Source organism: Mauremys mutica, chromosome 1 (genome assembly GCF_020497125.1).
Source record: "Mauremys mutica isolate MM-2020 ecotype Southern chromosome 1, ASM2049712v1, whole genome shotgun sequence".
Taxonomy (NCBI): domain Eukaryota; kingdom Metazoa; phylum Chordata; order Testudines; family Geoemydidae; genus Mauremys; species Mauremys mutica.
Window position 1 is genome coordinate 189857628 of NC_059072.1, and position 25673 is coordinate 189883300.

Here is a 25673-nt window from a genome sequence, read left to right on the forward strand (position 1 = left end):
ACCCACAAATACCAGTTCTTCTCCAACCTGTCCCCAAACTGAAAACAAAATCTGGTTTTTTTTTTAAAGGTGTGAGGAGGAGACTGACAAAAATAGCCACAAAAGAGTAATGGAATTAATATGCAATTCTCTCCGTAAGAAGTGTGTTTCTCCCAAACAAGAAAGTACACACATTGTTCAAAATGAAAACTTGGCAATTTGTGATAAAGCACACAAACAAAATATTGGAGTTCTCTGTCTAGTAAATACTTTGGCCTACCACTTTTCTATATGTGCCCTTACTTCTTGAGCCTTCAAAAACTTACATACACGCTTAACTTTAGAACACGTCAATGCTAGGAAAGTCGGTCAGTATAACCATGTTGATCAGGGGAGTTAACAATCCACACCCCTGAATAACACAGTTAAACCAACCCAACCCCCAGTTTAGAGAGCATTAGGTTGATGGGAGAATTCTCCTGTTGATCTAGCTACTGCCTCTTAGGGAGGTGGATTACCTATGCCAACGGAAGAACACCTCCTGTTAGCATCACTAGCATCTTCACTGAAGTGCTACAGAGAGGCAGCTGTACCACTGCAGTAGTTTAAGTGTAGACAAGCCTTGAGTAACCTGATTATTTGTCTGGAGGTCAATGAGAGTCTTCATTTCAAATGGAAAATTAATGTGTCTAAATTTCAGCAGATATGTAAGTGATTATATGTAAGTGATTACAGGATTGGAACCATGGTCCTTGGTGACAGACTACATCAATTTAAGCACAAAAAAATCAGGATTTGGCCAACAGTATCTCCCTAGCTGTAGCCAGTGTTACTAAGCCCTTCAAGTTTCCTGCAACCAATTAATTAACATATCTATAAAATGATACTTAGAAATGGAGTTAAAAATCATTAGAGGTTTTGGCTAGAATCTGATACTATATAATATAGCTGGTCAAAAACAAAAGGATAACATTCTGGTGATTTTTTTTTCATGGATATTTAAAGTGTAAGTGAAAAATGTCATCAGTATGAAATTTTGAATTTTTCAACCAGCGCTAGAATGAATAAAAGGAGTCATGAAAGTCATCTATTCAGCAAAAAATGAAAATTAAAAAATAATACATTATTCTCTTCCTGAGTCTTCAACATCTGAAAGACCATTAAAGGCAATGTGCACACCTTAACTGCTAACCTGAAGAAAGCGTGTATTTCCACCCCTTAAATATAAATACTAGAAACACAGAGAACTTTTTAAATCTTCCTGTTAAGCAAAGAAAAAGAGGATTAGGAGAATTGGTTTTCCTCAGATATAGCCTTTCAGATATTCAGTCTTCCACACTGAATGGTCAATCTGTTTTCTGACAGTATGAAAAATAAATAAATAAAACTCTAGAGTGCAATGAAAATACCTTCCTGGAATACAAGAAACGGTCATTTGTTACTCTTAACAGTTATGTACAGTAGGCTACAGCTGGCAAAATAAGGACAGTTTTCATATCTCTAGCATTCTGATGTATGTTGTTATAGATCTATCCATGACAACCTGTCAACTTAGCCAGCGATTCGGGGGGTCAGATCCTCAGCTAGTGTAAACAGGCTTAGCTATCTCTGGACAAATGTGTTCTGCTCAGTTGTTTGCTATCAAGGACTGTTTCCTGCTAACTCCCCATGTTTGTTTTATTATACAGTACCTACATTTTGGTATTTTTCCTACTTCAGCATTTGTGTGTTCTCCTGAATAATTACTCTTGTGTAGAGCCGGCAGATTCTCAAAAAGATGAGTAAATAAAGAATGTAATCACTATTTTTATAATATCTTATGCCCCAATCTTGCAAACATTTAAGCATGTGAAAAATGTTATGTATGTGAATAGTCCCATTGATTTAATGAGACTACCCCATGCAAAAATGTTGTCAGGATTAGGCCTTTAGAGTGAAAATCTTGAAGGCAGATAATGTGTCTTGTTCTTATGAGGGTGATGGAGGACGGAATCCCTGTATCTAGCTTATATAACACTTTCCATTTTAATAATTCTTCCAAATAGTTTTTCAAGGAACTCTAGGACATCCAAGGTATGTGGCAGGATTTTAAATTTGGCATGGGAATAATGTTGAGACATCCAATCTGAACAGACTTCCGTGGGCCAGCAAAGGCAAGTTCAATCCTGTTGAAAAATTACCATTTCCTATTTATGTTTTGCTCAGTACAGCTCACTCCTAGCTTCCTACCAACAATCTGGAAGGTTCTATTACCATTCCACTTTCACTGCTGTGGCATCTTGCATCAACATGCCTCATCAAATTACTCCTTAAGGAGACGGAGACAAGATGTACCTCTGTTGTGATAATTGACCCTACTCATTTACCTTAATTGTAAGCTGTTGCCTGATTTGGGGAGGGTTAGTAGGGACAGTGGAATTTATCCACTTAATTTAGTTGTATTTAATAATTAATTTTCTAATTAATTATTAATGTTAGTAATAATTGATAGATATTAATAATATGGGTATGGCTCGCCAATATGTGTGATCAGAAGATAAAAGTTCGTCTTGAATCAGGCTTCACAGAATTTATACAAGGAGATTGGGTTATGTGACAGAAAAACTATACTGAGACAGAATTAGTCAAACAAGACCTTTTATTTAAAATCAATGAAACAAGAAGTAAATGTAAAATGTTAAAAGCAGTATGAGATTACAAAGTTACAAAATATCACAGTTCTTTAAGAGATATGAGATGATATTACACAGTTCTAATGCACTTTGCAGCAAATAGTACTAGAGTGAATTTCACACCTCTGCTAGAGGAAGTATAGTTATAAAGAAACTGGTTATGAGTTAAACCCTTCTTAGCATAGATGCCTTAGAGGTGAAGTAGAAATTAAGAATTATTTCATACTTACAGCTGTGAAAGGATAGAACACTACGACTTATCATTAGTTGACAGCTTTCGTAGGTGTAGGCAGGGTGAGGCGATGAGAATAGAAGGATGGGTGTATCGCCTGCCCTAATGGTGGATTATCACACCTTTTATAGGGAGAAATCCTTCCTATGCCCAAATTTGTCTTTCCCCCATGGAAAGGTGAGGGTACCTGTTTTCATTGGCTGACCTTTTGTGTGCGTACTAATGACAACTATCTACGTATCTTGTGGTAGACTTGTTGTATTTTGTGGGCAGAAATACCCTACTTTTGCACCTAACTAGGTGAAAGGTTAGCAGATATTCAGAAAGTCCCTAGACAATTTGCGTAGGTTTGTTTCCTATTATCACTTTTCTGAGTAAGGGTCTTAAAAGTTGCTTTCAGCATCACAGAGGAAATAGGCCAGGATGTCTGGTTTAGAAGCTTCTAGGTATCTTGCGTTTACAGCTATTGCAAATTCTATTAATCTATGCAGCCTACACACTTTTATCAAAAAGACATTTTATACAGACCAACAGATTAATCCTCAGGGCTACAAAGCTCAACTGTAAGAAGTGAGTGAAAGTTCATAAAATGTCACATAACCTGTAACAATAAATGTTGATGGGAAAAGATGCAAAAGCAAGACAGAAAGACTGTATTAGTCCAAACAAAAAGGCCTATGCTTGGTAAACAAGAAAAGTGTGGAACCAGAAAACAGGGAAATCAAAAATGATGGTTGGACAGTTGGTCTAATTGGTAGACAAAATAATGAGAGGGTGGGTTATGCTGCCCACCGCTCCCCTTGTGGGGTCCTCAAAAAGAGACTTTTGGGAAGAAAAGTTGGCTACCATGATTCTGGCTAACTAAAAGAAGAGAGAGAATGGGTAAGAGTGATCTTCACTATCATGGCTGCCACGGCCACCATCATCTGGGACCCCAGTTCTTCTTCAACCTAATTCTGAGAGATGTCCTGACCAGACTGGGCCAGAGAGAGGGACCCTGATGACACTGCCACCTTCCCCGGCTCGGGCTAAATCCCAAGTACCTGCTGGGATGTGAAACTTTGGCCTTGTCTACACTACACAGTTTTGTTGACAAAAGTCAGCTTTCATCGACAAAACAGTGGAGCTGTACACATTGAAATGCTCCACCAGCTGATGTAACTCCCCTGCAATGCCGACAAAATAAAACCACTTCGACAAGAGACCTAGAGCTTTTTGCAACGTAGATAGAATGATTCAGCATCAGTGTAGACAGTGCACTTGCTTATGTTGCCCTAATTGGCTTCCAGGAGGTGTCCTACAATGCCCATCATGACCACTTTGGTCAGCAGTTTGAACTCCACTGCCCTGCACATGCAAAGGCATGCGCCACTCACCCAATTAAAAGCCCAGGTAATTTTGAAATTCCTCTTACTGTTTGATCAGTGTAGACTGTTCACACAGCATCTTCCCAGATGACTATGCCAGCTTTCCGTAACAGACACACTCTTGCATGGAGGCAGTGGCCAATGGACTCAACCCTGAGGATGAAGTTGTGGATGAGGAAGTGGAGTTGAAGGAGGATGTGGGACATGAAACAGGGTTGTGTGGTGGTATGGCAAGCCAGGATCTATCTTTGACTCCAAAGAGGTCTAGCCAGTTCTAGCACTCTGGCTCTGGCACACATGAAGCAGGAGAGGCAAGCTGTGGTAAGCATACATTTTGCTTTGATACTGCAGAGTCATAGAAGATTGAGGTCTCATTTACTTTGTTATATGGTAGAGGATGGATAAAGGATAGAAATTAGTAACAGAGCCCATCCAACTATGCAGTGAGGGCCCAGCAGAAAAGTTTTTTAATGTACACTGGGATGACTCAGGAATCCTCCACAGCGATCTATAGGAAACTTTACTGTAGGTACTCTGCAATCATCTGCTGAATGTTCCTTGGCAGAACTGCCTGTTTCTCCTCCTGCGATAGAAAACTTCACCCTGCCAACCAGCAATTATTTCTGCAGGGACCAAAGCAGCACACAGGCAAGCAGCATATGGGCCCAGTCTGAAGCTGTATGCATGCAGGAGATGAACCCTTGAATCCTGGGTTACTCTCAGGAGTGAGATATTGGGATTGATTACCCCAGCCTGTGGAAAAGCATGCCAATATTCAGAATACACTTTCCCTAGGCATGTGTAGTGACCCTCTTTGCAAACCACCCAGACCTTTCTTGCCCATTCCCCCTTTCCAACCCTCCCCTGCCACTGAACTCACCATATTTGGGACTCTTGCTGAACTGTGTGCTAGCCTAGGGACAGTGAGAAAGAAGTGTATGTGACTTATGTGATTCATGGCTTTGACAGCACTCACAATACTGTCTCTCTTCATTGTTTCTTTGGCTTCTGCAGATGTGCCCTTGAGGATCAAATGCTACACACTGGTGGAGTGCCTCCATCAGATAAGGAGGCGAACCAGGAAGAGTAAGGAGGATATGTTTAGAGAAGTGCTGCAATCAACAGATACAGCAGACAGAGAAACAAGATTATGGAGGGAGACAGCTAATGAAAAATTCAAGATGGATAGCCTGGAAAGGAGACAAGGGCATGAGCAGATAATAGATGGAGAGAAGCAGATGATAAAGCTACTGGAGGGCCAGACAGAGATGCTCAAGTGCCTCATAGCGCTGCAGACTAAGCACCTCTGTGCATGAATCCCCCTGCAGCCAATACAGAATGTCGTTCCATGCCCTCTCCAAAATTCCCCCATTCCTTGCATGTTTCCATTCTGTCACAGCATCCCTTGCACTCCACCCCATGATGAAAGCTTTAATTACACAGAGATATGAGAGCCTTAACTGAGAGATTGTTCCTCATTGCCATGTTCCCAGTTTCCAAAAAAAGTTTTATCCTTTAAGTGTACTCTTTGAAACAAAATGAGTCTTTGTGTCATGCACATGGTAGTTGCTGCTAAAATTCAAACACAATGGCTATAGGCAGGAACATTTGCTTACTACTATTAAAGCTCAGGGAAGCAATCATTACAGGGGTTATTCAAGGTGGCAAGTAAACATTGTCTGTCCGAATGCATCACACAAAAACACATTATTGGGGCTCATTGTCAAAATGCTTCTTCAGAGCCTCCTTGATTCGAATAGTCGCCTGCTGAACCTCTCTAATTGTCCTGGTATCTGGCTGCTCAAAACCAGCAATCAACTGATCCACCTCAGCGCTCCACCCGTGTGGAAACTTTCCCCCTCCCCCTTCACTTTGCAAATGTTATGCAGAGTGCAGAAGGCTGCTATGACCATCAGAATATTTTCCTCCTTGAATCAGAGGTCAAAAAGGCAGCTCCAGTGACTTTTCAATCTGGTAAAGGCATATTTAATGGTCATTCTGCACCAGCTTAGCCTGTTTTTGAAGCACTCCTTGCTGCTGTCTAGGTTCCCAGAGTAAGGCTTCATGAGTCATGGGGCAGGTGGGATCTCCCAAGATCACTATCAGCATTTGCACATCCCTCTTTGGAATCTTCTGGTCTGGAAAATTAGTCCAAGTGTGCAGCTTTCTATACATTCCAGTGTTCCTAAAGATGTGTGCATCATGAACTTTCCCTGACCAACCCACACTGATGTCAGTGAAATGGCCCTGGTGATCCACCGGCACCTGCAAGACCATGGAGAAGTAGCCCTTTTAATTGATGTATTCTGTTGCAAGATGGTCTGTGGCCAAAATTGGGATATGCATGCCATCAACCACTCTGCCACAGTTAAGGAATCTCATTATTTCCCCAGAGTCACAGTTCTTTGTAGCAGGAGATGATTAATGGACCTGAACACTTGCATCACCACAACCCCTAAAGTGGACTTTCCAACTAGAAACTGATTCGTGACTGACCGGTAGCAGTCTGGATTAGCCAGCTTCCCCACACTAATTGCCACTCACTTTTTCCACTGTGAGGAAAGCATTCATTCTGGTGTCCTTATGCTTCAGGACAGTGGTGAGCTCCACACACAGTTCCAGGAAGGTGCATCCGAAAGTTCTGCAGCAACTGCTCATCATCCCGTACATGCATCATCATGATGTGATCCCACCATTCAGTCCTTGTTTTCTGAGCCCAGTACCAACAGTACATCATGTGCAGCTGCTCTGTGAACGTCAGTTCCCAGATCTCCCTGCAGCAGAGGATGGCAAGTTGCATAGTGGGATAGCTACCCACGATGCAATGCTCTCTCTCGATGCTACAACACCAACTGTGGACATGCTCTGCCAACAAAAGGAATGTTGTGTGGACGTGCACCACAGTGGCATATGATTGCTGGCATAACTTAAGTCGACTTAACTCTGTAGTGTAGAAAAGGTCTGTAACATATCATTGTTTTCTTCCTTTCCCACCTTAGTTCATCTCTTTCCTCTTCCTCTCCATTTTTCCTTCTGTCTCATCAGGGGTGGCTCTAGGATTTGTGCTGCCCCAAGCACGGCGGCACGCCACGGGGGGCGCTTTGGCGGTCACCGGTCCTGCGGCTCTGGAGGAGCATCCGCAGGCACGTCTGTGGGAGGTCCACCGGAGCCGCGGGACCAGCGGACCCTCCGCAGGCACGTCTGCGGGAGGTCCACCGGAGCCACCTGCTGCCCTCCCGCGGGACGCCGCCCCAAGCGCGCGCTTGGTGCGCTGGGGTCTGGAGCTGGCCCTGTGTCTAATATGAGTCTGCCTTCATTGGCCAAGATGGTACATTTTGCAACACTGCTGGGACCATGTTACTAGAAAGAGGCAGCTACGGCAATGTGCTAAATAGCCCTATTCTGGTATAAGTTTGCCAGGCCTTGTAGTAGTGGATAAGACCATGTGCTGTGACTGTGTTTTTCCAGCAGTGAGATTGCAAGGGAAAGTCAGCACCAAAGACAGAAGCTAAAATTTCTATTTTTATTATTTGTTCCTCTCCCCTTTCATGTGCATTTGTCTTGTAGCAAATAGGATTGAACTTTAACAGCAGCAGCAACAATTATGGTTCCAGACCATCACGACTAACTTTTTCTCTTTTTCCCCAAAGGACAGTTATTAGTATCTTTAATATCATTATAAGTTATGTCTGCACTGCACGCTTCTTATAGCAGTGAGCGGAGTACATACATGGATAGCTCTCCTAGTACATGTACAAATAGCACTGTAGATGATGAGAAAATGCTTAGGCAAGTAAACAAACACCTGAAGCTTGTGATATGTACCCTACACAGCTCTCTACAGCCCAAGCTCTGTGTCTCCTATTTACATTACTATTTCTAGCAGTGTAGTATCCCATCGCTAGAGACTTTCCCCATTGTGCTTCACAAGTTTAAAACAGTAAGTCCCAGAGGATGAAATCCTGGGTCCAGCGAAGTCAGTGAGGAAAACTTCTTATAGAATTATAGAATATCAGGGTTGGAAGTGACCTCAGGAGGTCATCTAGTCCAACCCCCTGCTCAAAGAAGGACCAATCCCCAACTAAATCATCCCAGCCAGGGCTTTGTCAAGCCTGACCTTGAAAACTTCTAAGGAAGGAGATTCCACCACCTTCCTAGTTAACCCATTCCAGTGCTTATAGAATCAGAATATCAGGGTTGGAAGGGACCAAAAAGCTAAAAATCTAGGGGCTTGAACCCTGGACACTCACCTTAAAAGCTTAATACTCTACCAGATGAGCTAGTCATTAGCCTCCTCTGAAGTCAGGATTTCACCTTAAATGTTGATTCACCCACAATAAACAAATGTGCCAATATTCTGTATTAAGTGTTGATTGGGGGCGGGGGGTGGAGAGAAGAGGGTATCCTAACTGGTAATTACTTCCAAACTCCACCCCTTGCCTTGGGGTGGAGAACCCCCCTACTGCCTCTGAGGACACAGGATTAACCCAAAAATTACATCAACACCTTTCTCAGCAACAGCCACCTTTATCAGCAAACATGCAGCCCCAGGTGCCCCTCGAGCATCAGTCTCCCAGTCACCAGTCAGGAGCCTCCTTCCCTTAGGCAGGTAGCTGAGTGTCGTGTGCAGCGTAGGTGCATAGTAAACACACAAGTAGGGTAAGATCAAACTCATAGCCTTCTACATCCCTACAGCACATGCAGCCCACAAAGTCCTTTCTCAAATTATGTCCTTCTCCATCAGTAGCAGGAGAACTGGCAGCTGGAAGGAGTGATCAACCTGCAGAAAGCACTAGCTAAACATCATAATACCTGATCCAGAAAATGTACAAAACAATTCAAAATTTGAAATATACTTTCCTAATCGTATGTTGAACACAGTTTGCAGAGAACAACTGAACATCTTTTGTTTAGCTGTAGAGACAAAAGAGAGACAAGCTGTGTTTGAAAACAATTTTCAGACAAGGTTCATATTTCCATTACAAAAAGAGTGCTGGTCTCCATGGTGAATAAATCACAGACTTACACAGTAGCTGGAGATTGTGGAGGAGTTATCACCCCTGCTTCTGTGTAAGTCTGTGATTTATTCACCATTCATTATTCCTCCAAATTCTTTCTTCATTAGTGGTTCTAGGGATTAAAATTGGGTACTTGCTACATGTTCTAATTACTAAGGGCAAGCACCATTTGTTGTTTAAAAGCTGAATTTGAGTTAAATTATTAATCTGTTATAAATAAATATGTAACAAAAGATTTTTTTCTCTCCATTTAGCTTAAGAAGGAGCAACCGTGATTTACTGCTCCAGAAAGGTGATTATATTGTATCCATTCTTACTAGAGGATTAAGTAATTATGCAAATCCAGAACATTTGGAGCCCTGAAAAGCAGCCACATCTGTCTACCAAAAACGAACCAACCAAACTAACTAAAAACAACGCACAATACTATGCACACCAGGTCATGGGGCAAATTTTTAATAAGGACACAAGGGCAAATTCATAGTTATTGCCTGACATGAATTTTTTTACAATACATTTGTCAGAAAATGCAGATTAATTGAAAGTGAAACTTTTTTTGGAAAGTTCCAGTTTCAATGGATTTCACTTAAAAAAGGTTTTAAGTTTTTTAATTAACAGAATGTTCCATTTTGACTTTTTTTTTTAATTAAAAGATCTGTTTTTCAGTTTGAAACAACTTTTGTTTAGAAATACAACTCAATGTATTGTTAAAATAATTAAAAATAAAAGGTCAAAATTGAAACAAAAACATTTCAAAATGATCAAAACAAAACATTTTGATTGACTCTAAGTGATTTTTTCCCTAGATTTTTGGTCCACAAATTCTTTTCTGATTTCAACTTTTCTCCCAATTTGGGATGGGAATTTAAAAAAAAAAAGAAAAGCTTCTGTAGAACTAGAAAGCCGTTTCCTGCCCATATCCATTTACAATAAAAATGAAATGGAAGCCTTCTGTGTCCAACTGATATGAAAATACACTAAACCTTAATATTTCACATGATAACACAAAACTTAAATTAGAACATCAGCAACATTAGCAAATATTCAGGTTTGTCAGTTTTGTCTTGTGTGAAGCATGAGGTTGTAATTAATGTTTTGCATTATACTGAGGGACTGTCTATTGAGGCAATGAGTAGCTTCAATCACATTTCAAGTTATGGAGGATGGCGACAATTTTGAATAAGGGAAAATTGTGAATAAAATAAGATAAAATAAAATTTATTCACCATTGTTTTTCCTGTTTACAATCTAATTCTTAGAATGTACATTCAAAGGTAGTTGCTAATGACAACTAAATAGGAAGTCTGAGGGATAATAAATTAGTTGTTTGTTAGCAAGAGAATTGGAAAAAAAGGACACAAGTTGGAGAAAGTCTCATTTCACCAAATTTAGGTGAACCTCTCCCCACCCCGTTCCTGTCTTGTACTTCCATACCAAATATTGAATGGTTAAAGAGCTTGCTTATACACACCAGATGTGTTCATCATATGCTCTTATTCAGGGGTCGGCAACCTCTGGCACATGGCTCGCCAGGGAAAGCACCCTGGCAGGCCGGGCCAGTTTGTTTACCTGTCATGTCGGCAGGTTCGGCCGATCGCGGCTCCCACTGGCCGCGGTTCCCTGTCCCAGGCCAATGCAGTCGGCTGGAAGCAGCACAGGTGAGGGATGTGCTGGCCACGTCTTCCTGCCACCCCCATTGGCCTGGAAAGGTGAACCGCGGCCAGTGGGAGCCGCGATCAGCCGAACCTGCCGACGCGGCAGGTAAACAAACTGGCCCACAAGGGTACTTACTCTGGCGAGCAGCGTGCCAGAGGTTGCCGACCCCTGCTCTTAATGCTCCACCAGGTATGGCTGAGGTTTATTTAAATGTTCTTTTACACACAGCTTCACCTAGTGGCCGATCAGTATTATACGGTTTAGCCCCAAATGCATTTTCCCCTACAATAAAGTTATATCTGCAAATTTGGGGAAGATGCATTTCATGTTTCATACAACAGAGGTTGACACTCTGTTTTAAGTGAAAACAGGAACCCACCCTCTATATACAGATGTTGCCACACCTCTCTCTCTCTAGATAGATAGATAGATCCTAAGGGCTGTAAAGTCTTCATGTATAAAGCAGGCACTAACAGACAGAGTTTAGAAAGAAACTTAATCTACAGAGAGTTATTCTCGCATGTCCACTATGAGGTTTTTCGTATACCTTCCTCTGAAGCATCTTGTACCGGCTACTGTTAGAGATAGGGTAATAAACTAAATGGACCTCTGGTTTGACCCAGTAAAGCAATTCCTATGTATTTCCTTTACAGAATGGTATATAGATATCAGGAAGTTAATCCTTAGTTGCTTTTATTGTTGTGTTATTGATTAATGTCTGTTTTTCTTTATTTTCTTTGGCTGATGACATAGGACAGGAAACATTCAATATGATAATCTGTAATGAATTGTAGTATATACTGTGGAACAGCTGTTGGGTTGATGACAGGTTCACAATAAAAGGTCTAGTACACATGCCTGCTGTTACTATGTCTGCTAGAAGCATACAACCCTTCAACTTCCTTTCCTAGAAAAATTAATCATAGTTCTCAATTGTCTTTAGTTGTACTGCAGCATCTTATTGTGAAACCTTGTGATTCATCATTTTAACCTCTCATTGGCACAAGTGTCACAATCCACAACAGCCTATGTTCAAAAAGCCCCTGATACTATTCCAAACAGGTTTATAAAACAATTCACACAGCAGGAGAGTCTCAACTTTTCAGGGAGGTTGTTTCTTATGTGGGTGGGGGGAGAGATGAAAAAGAAACTAGGCTTTTAAAAAGAGGAAAAGGAGGAACTATGGCTGTAAGACAAAGAGGAGGTGAATTAGGAACCTGAATTTTAGAAGCTGAGTGTCTTTTGCTGATGGTGCTTCAGAAATGAGAGCAGATATACAGATTCTAGACATGGTGGATGAAAAACAAGTCAAGAGTGATGTGTAGTTGAATACAAGTTTTGAGTCAGAGGAAAAGTAGTTGATGAACTTTGGCTGAAAGGGCTCCTCTTAGCAATTGACAGCATGTTTTTCAGATGTTTATCTGAAGCAAGTCTTAGTAGACTCAAGTATTGATGGCAGGCTGGCAGGAGAAAGCAAAAAGGGTAGAAGTTCCAGTGTCATACACAAGTAAAACCACATATGGATTCAGAAAGAGTGTGTGTGTGTGTGTGTGTGTGTGTGTGTGTGTGTGTGTGTGTGTGTGTGTGTGTGTGTGTGTGTGTGTGTGTGTGTGTGTGTGAGAGAGAGAGAGAGAGAGAGAGAGAGAGAGGTGGGAAGGAAATGGCCAAGGAACAAACTCTCATGGACATGCTTAGTCAGTTTCTGCTGCCTTCACTGATCAGATTGCTTGAGTAGTTCCTTACTATTTGAGTAGTCCCATTGTACTACTGAGGGTAGGTGAATCAGAATCTAGTCCTGTATTTGATGTAGGTTATTTTTTAAATATATAAAAAACCTTTATCAAATACAAATGTATATATAATTAGCTAACTGCAATATTTTCATATGACCATAACCCAATATTTGATACATTTATAATTAAAATTAGAGGGATTGTCTAGTTTATAAAAAATCCATTTCTATCACTGATATTCTAATATATCCAACATTGTTTGTAAAGATGCAACCCTATGCAATGCTTTAATATGGATTTAAAAGAAAAAACTGTCGAAATAATTCATATTTGCCACAAGCACATCAGGTGCATTGTTATTTCTGTTTTTCACTGGATATACAAACATCTTTTTAAAATGTCTAGATTGCTCCTCTCCCCTCAAAATAAACAAGGCAGATTGGCCCCAGATGATTGTACTGATTTACAATATGCTAACATAAGTACGCAAAAAATAGACACTTCTCATCTGCCAGAGGCATTTTAAGTTATTTCTGAATTGTTCAAATGTCAAAAAGTACCAAAATACTAAAAGTTATATTTTTATATATTTTTAGAATTTACATAGTTCAAAGAAATTCTCTCTCCCAGGTTGAATATTAATTATTATTATTATTACTATTTTGTCTAAAGGAAATTTCTGTTACTGAGTTACAAGTGCCTGAAAACAGGAGAAAGCACTTTAAGACAGTAGGAATATCAGTATTGCAATCATGTGCACGTGTAAGACTAAACAGACATGTAAAACTGAAAGGGATCATTTAAAAGTGATCTTATTTCTTATTAAATTAAAGCTAATTTAAAAAATAAAAATGAACAACAATTTGCAATGATTTAAGCAATATTATTTTTTGCTCTCTACTCTAAATTTAATTTATGGCATTAATGAGTATACAATTATACCATTTCCTGACAAGCATACTGGTTTTAGACATCTTTCTTATTTTAAATACAACTAAACAACACTTCTCATAATCTATAGTTGGTGAAAGTACCGATTATGGAATAATTTCTGTGCTTCTAGAAACAAATCTGATGGACTGATCATTCTGATTCTTTTTTGGATACATATTTAGGCTCTAATCTGTCAAGTCTCTAAATGAGAGTTTATTCCCCCCCCCTTAGAAGGTAAGAATCTAATTGCCATTTTTAGTCCCTGCTCTATAATAGCTCTCATTGGGTAATAATAGAATCAATCAAATATCTTTTCTTCATGTCCCTGCAGCAATACAACTTTATTATTTTTTACTCCATTGACACTGAGAAGCCTGAATCAATATTGACAAAATGTCAGCTCTTTTTGAAAAGTTTAGCTATGAAAGATCTCAACATTTAACCATTTCAAATCTATCATAAACATAGAGACCCCAGGAATCATCCTGCTTTCAGACATGTGAGATCCCATTATAAGTCACATTTTGGAAAGACATCTATAGCACTTGAACTTTCATTAGTCCAATAATCAACTTTATTGCCCATTTCAATATGTTGCACAGATTAGTAATTCAGATATTCATCATGCCTGGGCCCTCCAATATCGCTAAAGTAGGTCACTATAATTTCATTTTCAGTCAATACCTGTGCATGTAATGTGTAGGAAATCTAAAAACAACAATGGCATGTCTAACAAGGTGTTCTTCAGAACATCTGTTATGCATTTGCTTCCAGCAGTATAAGGAAATAGTAGAGGATGAAATGACTCGGGTGATATCAGCAATAAGTACATCCACAGGCACATCAGCCTTTTCCAAGCATGTCACCCTTTTCCACCATGCTATCAATCTAGTTTTCAGGATCTCATCCTGAAGGCCAGGAGTAATGTCACTAGTCACCCCGAACACTGATAGAACCAGTGAGCCATTGTGAAACCATCACACTGACAGAAGGGCAGAGTTGTCCCCATTTTCTTCCAATGAATTTGTAAAGTCGTAGATATAATCTTTGCCAAACCCCAGAAATCCAGTTCTCTTCCTAGTACCTGTAAGAGATTTTCTTAACTGAGTATGAATCTCAGTGTTTCTAAGAAGGGAGGCTCTGTCCTTATATGGTATCCCAGAAGATTTTCCTTCTGTGCCAAAGACAGCATAATGTCTAAATAACTTTATTCCTAAGTGCAAGGCAAATGCCCTCATTAATACAGTAAATGCTCCTGATGCAACTGCCTGCCAAAGAATGTCACCTTCCACTACAATATCTTTTCTTTTCAGGAACTCTTCAGAAATCTTCTGAAATTCTGACACATGGAAAAGCTTAAACACTTTTTTAGATCCAGTTTACCCATGCAATCTCCCTGCTGTATGGCCATCTTTAAATTAGGGCTGTCAAGCGATTAAAAAAATGAATCACGATTAATCGCACTGTTGAACAATAATAGAATACCATTTATTTAAATATTTTTGGATATTTTCTCCATTTTCAAATATATTGATTTCAATTACAACACAGAATGCAAAGTGTACAGGCTCACTTTATATTTATTTTTGATTACAAGTATTTGCACTGTATAAAAACAAAAGATATAGAATTTTTCAATTCACCTAATACAAATACTGTAGTGCAATCTCTTTATCATGAAAGTTGAACTTACAAATGTAGAATTATGTACAAAAAAACTGCATTCAGAAATAAATCAGAAATAAATCAGAAATAAATTTTTAGAGCCTGCAAGTCCACTCTGTCCTACTTCATGTTCAGCCAATCACTCAAACAAGTTTGTTTACATTTACAGAAGATAATGCTGCCCGCTTCTTGTTCATGTCACCTGAAAGTAAGAATAGGTGTTCGTATAGCACTGTTGTAGCTGGTGTCACAAGATATATATGTGCCAGATGCGCTATAGATTCATGTGTCCCTTCATGCTTCAACCACCATTCCAGAGGACATGCGTCCGTGCCGATGACGGGTTCTGCTCAATAACAATCCAAAGCAGTACAGACTGACACATGTTCATTTTCATTATCTGAGTCAGATACAACCAGCAGAAGGTTGATTTTCTTTTTTGATGGTTTGGATTCTGTAGTTTCTGCATCTGAGTGTTGCTCTTTTAAGACTTATGCAAGCATGTTCCACACTTCATCCCTCTCAGATTTTGGAAGGCACTTCAGATTCTTAAACCTTAGGTCGAGTGCTGTAGCTATGTTTAGAAATCTCACATTGGTACCTTCTCTGAGCTTTGTCAAATCTGCTGCGAAAGTGTTCTTAAAATGAACATGTGCTAGGTCATCATCCAAGACTGCTATAACACAAAATATATGGTAAAATGAGGGTAAAACAGAGTCAGAGATGTACGATTCTCCCCCAAGGAGTTCAGTCACAAATTTAATTAACACATTATTTTTTTAACAGGCATCATCAGCATGAAAGCATGTCCTCTGGAATGGTGGCCGAAGCATGAAGGGACATACGAATGTTTAGCATATCCGGCAAATAAATACCTTGCAATGGCAGGTACAAATGTCCCATGTGAACATCTGTTCTCACTTTCTGGTGACACTGTAAATAAGAAGTGGGCAACATTATCTCCCGTAAATGTAAACAAACTTGTTTGTCTTAGTGATTGGCTGAACAAGAAGTAGGACTGAGTGGACTTTTAAGCTCTAAAGTTTTACATTGTTTTGCTTTGGAGTGCAGTTATGTAACCAAAAAAATACATTTGAAAGTTGTACTTTCACAATAAAGAGATTGCACTACAGTACTTGTAGGCGGTGAATTAAAAAATACTATCTCTTTTGTTTATCATTTTTCAAAGTGTAAATATTTGTAATAAAAATAATATACACTATCCATTACACCACATAATACTATATGAAAATGTAGAAAAACATGAGATTAATCACGATTATTTTTTTTAATCACAACAAATTTTTTTGAGTTAATTGCAATTAATCAACAGCCCTAAATCCTTTTGCCTATCTGTTTTGAAGGCCTTTACTCGTTCTACTACTTCTAAAGCCATAAGCTTTACATATTAGGAAATTTCCTCTTCTAGAACATCTCTCTGATGAAAAGATACCTGGGTTGTTTTTACTCTCTTTACTGGAATTTGTGAAATAAAATTTAAATCTTTCTGCAGGCCAGTGCAATACCAAATCTGGTGGGCCTAATACATTCTATACATCTAAAGAGATGTAGCTTCCATAGAAGAAGCCACACAGATATGGAATTGAAGGTTTAGTAATAGTTGAACTGATAATATGAAGATTAGACCTGGCCATAACCTAAGGCACAAAATTTTGCAAAAATGCAATAATTGTTTCCGACATATTTTTAATTTTTAAAAAATTGAAATGTTAACATTTTGAAATTCAAAAATATTTGACCAACTTTAGTGAAAACCCTTATACTAAAACTGTAATCTAGACACTTCACAAAGTCTGGGAGCAAAGACGTCCTTAGATGTTAAATTTATGAGAAAGACTATTCTGTAGCTACGTCTCCTTGATAGAGTGGAGTCAAAAGATTTCTTTATTGCTAATGACTTTTTCAATTTTTCTCTCTTATCTTGGGAGCTGGTGTAACCTTTAAAATGCTCAACCTTTTATTCACTTTCAACTAGAGCCATTTCAGAACAGCATTTGACACACAAGTTTTATTAAGTCATGAGGTGTTGGAATCACTATGACAATACCAGATGAATCAACTGCAACGTATTAAACATGTACCCCTGTAAGCCCACAATGTATTTTGGTTTCCCCCAGGAACAAACACTTTGTTGATGCTTTTGCAAAAGCTACAAAAATGCCCCCCAGCTGCATCAATGCTTGGAGGAACTTCATGGGGCCTGTGGTGAAAGGGGGACAGTCCCAGGAGCAAGAGAGGGGGCAATAGGTAGCTCCTCCCCCTGGAAGTCTCTGGCACCCATTGGCCAGCTGGAGGAGAGGGAAGCTGATTGGCCAGAATTCCCCAGCTCCCAAGATTTAGCCCACCACAAGGGCCATGTAGAGCCTCTTTCAGCTCCGTTCCAGCAGCCCACCCTACCCACCTGAACTAAAGATGGGAACCTGGCATGATAGATGCCACGGATCTAGAGGATCGCATGTTTAGGGAGTCAGGAAGGATTTTTTTCTCCCATGGGCCAATTGACAGAGGACCAGGGAGTTTTTTGCCTCTCTCACAGCACCTTCAAGTCACAGTGGGTTGAGTAGGAAGGCGCTTAGTACATGACTGAGGTACTGGGATGGTGTACTTTATTCAATGCAACATGCACTTGGTTTCCAGTGCAGTTATGAGAATACAATGAACCGTTCCCAGAAGTAAAAGACCTGAGACTTGGGTGATGGGCCTTGGGCTGATGTGATAGAGTGAGATATTGTGGCCTTCATGTGCTGAAGTTCCCACCCTGCTGCACCCTCTGTTCCCCTTGTAGGGGAGAAGGTGTTAGGACTCAGAGAGAGCTGAGTTATGAGGGATAGGTTGAGGAGAGCTCAGCCCTCCCCACCTTAAGGATTATATGGTAAGCAGCACTGTAACCTTGACATCAGTTATGGGTTGAATGGTAAGGAGCCCTGTAACCCCCACCCTGGAACCAGTTAAATGTCTGGTATAGGAGAATATGGGTGATGGGTCAGTAGGGCCCTGTGTTAAAGTTTAATAAAAGTTGCAGCCTGATGCTTTATTCCATGCATGTGTATGCCCTCATTTTGCCACATCAATGTATTTTTATCCATTGTCAGGTTTAAGAAATTACTGACTTGCATAAACCTAATATACTCTACACAGGTATATCACTCTGACTGCACTCTTTTATTGCTCCTCCTTAATTTTCTGTCATAGCCTTCCCAAGGAAATAATAGGTTTCCCCATATTAGGAGTATCCATACACTTCAGGTTAATCAGTCATAACTACACAAAGCTCATCTTCCCTTGGATGTTGTTGTAACATTGTAATTTGACTTTCATGAAACTGCTACCAACATTTTTCAATCTCTTCTTTGTCCAGGATTGTCAACATTTCCCTTTCCTCAGGTAATTCAGTCCTATCTCAGCATTCAATAGACTTCATCACAGCCATGACAGAGTGGAAACTGCCTTTGGTATCCAGTCCTCCAGAGCAACTCCTAAATGATCAGTATTGCCTATTCTGAAGTGTAGTAGCCTGTAGGTCTCAAAATTCTCAAGAAACCTCCTGGGAAACAAGGGTTATTTCTGGGTCTTTAGCAATCCAGTCTTAAGCTGAAAACAAAGCTACTTCCTTGGGGCCTTTTACTATAGTAAATGCTATGAGGCCAATTTTCTCTCCAGTGACTAGCACTAGGTTCATTGGAATTGTTGTTGCAAGTCTGCATAGGTGGGCCTCCCACAACTATATAAATTGGTCTCTCAGGTGATACTGATCGACATAAAACATGCCAAGATACATTCTTGTTTGGGTTGATTTTGTACATTTTCCCTGCTGGTTATTATCCAGATTTACACTGAATGAGCAATTATGAAATTACTGATCTAATGTCTTGTGCCCAGAGTTAGCCATCTAACACATTATCAATGAGTGATAGCTCCATTTTCTTTTAGTTACATGCCTTTCAAAATGCCCAAGAAATCTCAAAGGGCTAGTCTACACTTACCTGCCGGGTCGACGCGGTGAGTTCGACTTCTCGGAGTTCGAACTATCGCGTCTAATCTGGACGTGATAGTTCGAACTCCCCGCGTGCTCCGGTCGACTCCGGTACTCCACCACTGCAAACGGCGGTGGCGGAGTCGACCTTGGAGCCGCGGACTTCGATCCCGCGACGTCTGGACGGGTAAGTAGTTCGAACTAGGGTACTTCGAGTTCAGCTACGCTATTCACGTAGCTGAACTTGCATACCCTAGTTTGACCCCTGCCCTTAGTGTAGACCTGCCCAAAGATTCACTAACAAAAGTGAGGCTGCTTCAGCATGGAGAAACTACTAGAGGAACTACTGTAAATCCTCTGCAATGCAAAGTGCATTTGTTCTTAGTCATGTCCGATGAAAAAAAAATCTTATACCTTGTAAGGAAGGAATATGAAGGCACAAGTCTCACTTATCAAAACGTTTGAATTGCTATAGTGATCGTTAACCATCTGTAAATAATTAATGATTATTGGGAAATCAGAATTCTTCTAGCATGAGAAATATATTCCTTGTACAGTATAAACCATGACAACATTCACATTTTTAATTTAATTATGATTAAAGCAAACACACACAGAAGAAATTGTAATCTATATACTACTAGCCTAATATCAGGAAGAGGGTGAGAACAGAGTGAAATTTCTTTGTATAACAAATAAAAAATTTCACAGAACTACTTTTGTAGCCAGCATCTACCCAATGTTTCTAAAAAGAAAGTGGACAATCCACTGGGCTGGTCTTCTATGTTGCTGTTCTATATTGATGTTACAGTCCCACCCTCTCCTCTATTCTTTTAAACTTTGATTCCTGTCTCTCTCATTCTTCCCTTCATCTCTGGCCCATAATTTTTAAGACTTCAGCATCCATGGCCCTATCAAAATAGGAAAGTAGGATATATTTTTAAAGCATGATAGGTAATGGGTTAGTTGTATTTTAAATACTGCTTAGCACCTAATGTAAATAAAGATAGCGGAGTTTAAAACCCTAGATTAACCAAGACCAGTTAACATGATCTAAAAACACAAATATTGTAAACACCTGCCAGTAACTATTACCAGTTTGCTAAGACACAATGCTCATTTCTTCTATGTAAGGCGTGTAAACATTTGGAAAGAAAAATTGCTGATAAATACAAAGACAGACTTGACATCCCTGGTCTTGATAGAGTCATGTTATCTCATGTTAAAATTTTGAGCAGGGTAGATGATTCTTGTCCTGAGACCATTCTATTTCTTTCATAGGTCTGATTAGTCCATTAAGTAGTATGACAATTTTGCCCAAATAATTAATTTTGTAACAAAACAGCATTCTAGTGAGGGAAGGATAGTCTTGCAGGTAAATCATTGGATTTAGGCACTGTACTTCTACCAGTCTTATTGAGTGACTCGTTCAGGGTCATTCAAGATGTCTGTTTCTGAGTACGCCATCTCTAAGGCTATGTATCCATGTAAAATGTAACAGCGGTACAACTGCAGTGCTGCTGCTGCACCACTGTAGCACTTCAACATAGACACTTGCTACAGTGACTGAAGAGGTTCTCCTGTCACTGTAGGTAATCCACCTTCCCAAGATTTAGGAAGAATGCTTCCATTGACCTAGTACCGTCTATTCCGGGGGTTAGGGGCTTAACTACATCTCTCAGGGGTGTAGGTTTTTCACACCACTGAGAGACACAGCTATGCTGATGTAACTTCAGTGTAGACCAACCCTCAAATGAAGATAACACTTCCTTTCACTCACCCTTTGATGGCTTGCCTACTCACACTGTAACCATTTTGAGACTGGGGGTACGTCCATACTACCCGCCCGGGTCGGCGGGTAGCGATTGACTTCTCGGAGTTCAATATATCGCGTCTCATCTAGACGCGATATATCGAACTCCGAATGCACTCCCATCGACTCCGGAACTCCACCACCGCGAACGGCGGTGGCGGAGTCGACGGGGGAGCCGCGGACTTCGATCCAGCGCCGTCAGGACGGGTAAGTAGTTTGAACTAAGGTAGTTCGAGTTCAGCTATGCTATTCGCGTAGCTGAACTTGCGTACCTTAGTTCGAACCCCCCCCAATGTAGACCAGGTCTGGGACTGTCTCTTACTACTTGTGTGTACAATGACAAGCACAATGGGTCTCTCCGATCTTGGTTGGATCCTCTCAGTTCTATAACAATAATAGGAATATGAAAGAATATTTATCTTAAGTTATTTCCTTTAGAGTTAAAGCTGATGATGCAAATGCTACTTAAAACATGTTACAACTTGCACAAATGTTCTGCCTGAAAGGTCATCACAAATGGAAGCTATAAAAATACACAACCAACTAGGCAATTCACAAGTGATTCACAGTAACGTTGATGTAGATAAGACTTTCTACAATAAACAAACCCATAATGTACCATAAAGCTTTGAAAAGACAATAAAAAGAAGATCAGAATAAACAGGGATATAAACAAAGAGCACATAAAAAAAGAAATCAGAATTAAAAGATTTTGATACCACTACGCTTGTGCGGCTACAAACCTGAAGTGTTTCATAAATGGTGAAAGTAGTATGATTAAAGCACTTTTGAAGCAGAAAACTCATTTAGTTATTTTATGAGCTACAGACACTTACTGTAAATCATTCCTACAGTTCTATGTGGGCAACATAAGTTGCCTTGATAAGCTATGACTGATTTAAAATATAGTTATTTAATAGTACTGGATGAATTTAAAGCATCTTATAACTAGATGTGGACTGAATCAGTTAAAGAAATTAATGGTACCTCTGAACATAGTGTTTGAAGGTGCCTGGGTACTTCCTATGTGAATGTAAAAGAGAGAGACCAACTCTTAGGATACTAGCCTCTTTAACCTTCCCATAATTGTGGTACCAAGTCACAGGTGGGGTGATTTCACAAACATGTCAGCAGAAAACAAGAAAAAAAACCTTTCTATGTTATTGCTTCTAATTTACCGTATCTCTTTCTGTCATTTAAAAATAAGCATGTTCTCCACTCATTAAAAAAAAACAAAACAAAACAATACAGTAGGGTTTTTTTACAGTTATGGCAGCAGATGCTATAATAATACTAAAGTAAAGTATAGATTTTTTTTATGTTATGTCTATTGCTATGATGATTTCTTATCACAGGAGAGTCTCTCAAAGAAGAGAGCTTGTATGTTGGGAGCCTTCTCCTTCCCCAAACCAAGTTTTTTGTGGGGGACGGGAGGGAGAGATGGTCAATTTTTTAATCAATTCTAAATAAGCTGACAGAGAACGAGAAGACCAATGTATCACGTGCTACACTCACTGAAATAAATAAGACCTGTCTTATTTCTGAACTCTTTTCAGAATCTGACAAGCTCAAAAATTCTGCATTAAATCTAACTGAATTCTTCACAACTCTACCATCATTGAATTTATTTTTGGTATTTAAATGTAAGGCTTCCAAGGTAATAAGGTAATAATTGGAGATATACCAATCTCCTAGAACTAGAAGGGACCTTGAAAGGTCATCGAGTCCAGCCCCCTGCCTTCACTAGCAGGACCAATTTTTGCCCCAGATCCCTAAGTGGCCCCCTCAAGGATTGAACTCATAACCCAAAGACATGAAGGAATTACACATCACAGATACTCATTTCAAAGAAAACAATACTGCAGAATAAATACACAGAGTAATCTAGGTTATTCAGACCAATGTCTATCTTTAGCTACTATCTATTCATTAGAATAAAGCAGAAATTCCAAAAATTCAGTGGGAAGGTTCCCCATTCAGCAAATCACTTTAGTACATGTTTAAATCCCAGGTTTAACTTCATTGTCCTTAATGGACTTACTAGCTAGGAATCCAGCTTTTCTGTGTGTGTGGTAAGGGAAAATAATGGGGTAATATGTAATTAAATTTAAGAGATCATAGAACTGTAGGGCTGGAAGGGACCTCAAGAGGTCATATAGTTCATTTCCTCTCCCTTCTCCCATGGTGAGGCAGATATATTTAATCTCTAAACTATCCCTGACAGAAGCTATGGGATACTTCCTTAAAATATAAGGGGGTTTGGATTGTTTATGAAATTGGAATGCATTGTAAAACAGAAAAAAAATAGGATATTCTTACCAAGACATTATCTTGATTCCTTCTTGTACCCCCATCTGGCAAAAAGAACAGACCTTTTTATTTTTGTAGGTGGTCTCAAATAGAGCTGGTTAGGAATTTTTTGATGAAAGGTTTAATTGGAATTTGCAGATTCATAAAAACTGAAAGTTTGTGGGAAACAAGTCTCCCATTTCAAAATAGCATTGAAAAAAAGTTTTGAAATTGCCAAAACATCCCATTTTGACATTTTCTAAATGAAGATAAGTTCCTTTATGAGTTCAAAATGACTTGTTTCAAAATTTTAAATTAAATTAAGATAAAAAAGGTCAAAATCAAAATGAAATATTTCAAATTGTCAAAAGACAACATTTCAATTGATCTGAGTGAAATTGAGACTTGACTTTTCATCCCATTTATGTACACCTTGTACATGGCATGTTGTAGGGCCTCTACTTGCAGATCAGGCTCTTGTACCAGATAAGGACTGGCTACAGAGCCTCCTTCTCAGAGAGCTACAACACAGATGTGTTCATTATAACAGCCTTTAATGCCCTTCCAGGTCTGGCAGAGGTCAGCTTAATAAGGCATGTTACACACAGCACCACTACTCACTGAACAAGTATAATACAGTTTATCATTCTACTGTCTCTCCCCCTTTAAGTTCTACAGCCCTGCCATTTAGAAAATGTACACTATTACACTGGTTTTTAAAGTTCAGTACATATCTCTTTGTCTGTTAAGTGTCTCTGAACATACTGATTTCAACTTGTATCAATTGCATGTGATCTGGACACTGAATTCCTTTACTTTGCGACAGCTGGACTTGTCCATCCTTTTTCATCATCCAGTTTGATACAAACATGGTCACCAGTTTCAACAGCCTGCAGTTATCTGAGTGACATCTTACTAACACTTTTATAAGTTCTTTGCCTTTTTTATCTGATTTGGCTACTCTTTTCATGTCTGGCAACTTTGGAAATAGGTTCTTTTCCAAAGTTGGAACAGTAGTTCTGAGTTGTTTTCCCAACAGGAGCTGTGCTGGATTATATCCAGTAGCTGCTATTGGTCTAAATCTGTAACTCAGAAGAGCACTGGATGGATCTTCCTGCTATAGTATTTTCTTGGCTGTTAGTACAACTTTCTCAGCCTCTCCATTCATTTCTGGGTAATGTGGGCCACTAGTAATATGATCAAAATATTTCATTTGGAATTCTTACATTTTGTTAGAGTGAATTGTGGTCCATTGTCCATTACTAGTTGTTCTGGAATACTGAAGTGATGAAAAGTGCACTTCACTCTCTCAATACCACTTTGACATGTTATGTCTTTCAAGTACATTTTTATATACCTGGAAAAAATAGTCCACTATGACAATAATGTCCTCTGAATTCACATAAAATCAGCAGCTAGGCTCTTCTTAGGTCTGTCTGGTAGAGATATTTGTACACTGTATGGTTTCATGTTGTCTCTTGAAGTTATTTGTACTGGATCTCGTCTTAAATGTTCAGTTTCTCTGTTGAGTTCATCCACTTTTCTCAGTAGGCACATCATGCAGTCCAGGTGACAAAGGTTGTTGGTCTTTGATCACATACACTTCTAAATGCACTTTTTTTATTGTTGTAAGTTGTTTCTGTGGTGAACTAGCCCATGCGGTTAATAATACCTCCAGGGCTAAGCAAGGCTGTGTCCGGTGATTTAGGTGCTGGAAAGGGTTGAAGGTGATTATAAGTCCCTTCTGAGATGACGGTCACATCTGCTCCTGAGTCAATTATAAAGGGAGTATTCTTTCCATGAAAATTCAGTTTCACTCTCCAAGCAGGCTGTGTCACACATGATAGATCCCAGCAACAATGGTTCTTGATTTTCTGTCATTGTAGTTAGCTTTGTCACTGCCTTAGTGGGGTAGCCTGCTGCAAAATGTCAGTGTGTGCATTTGTTACTCATTTTGTGCATTTGTTACATATTTCACCTTCAGCTGGATATCTTGAGCTATGAAATTTTTCACATCTTGTACATTTGTTCTAAAAGACTCTGTAGTTTGCCTGGATTTTCCTCATAACCTCAGGGTTTTTATGGTAATAACTTTTAGCATTCAAGATGAATCTGTTTATAACTACAAAGTTAGTTTTTTATTTTACAAGTTTGTAAAGTTTGTTTTACAGTTTCACAATAGCTTTGCTATTTGGATAGCTATGGTTAGGGTTACATCGGCCTTCAATTGTAGTTGCTTTGAAAGGTTCTTGTCTGCAAGATCTATAATTAGCTTATCTCTGATATTTTCATGTTCTGCATTCCCCCCCCCTCCAAAAAATC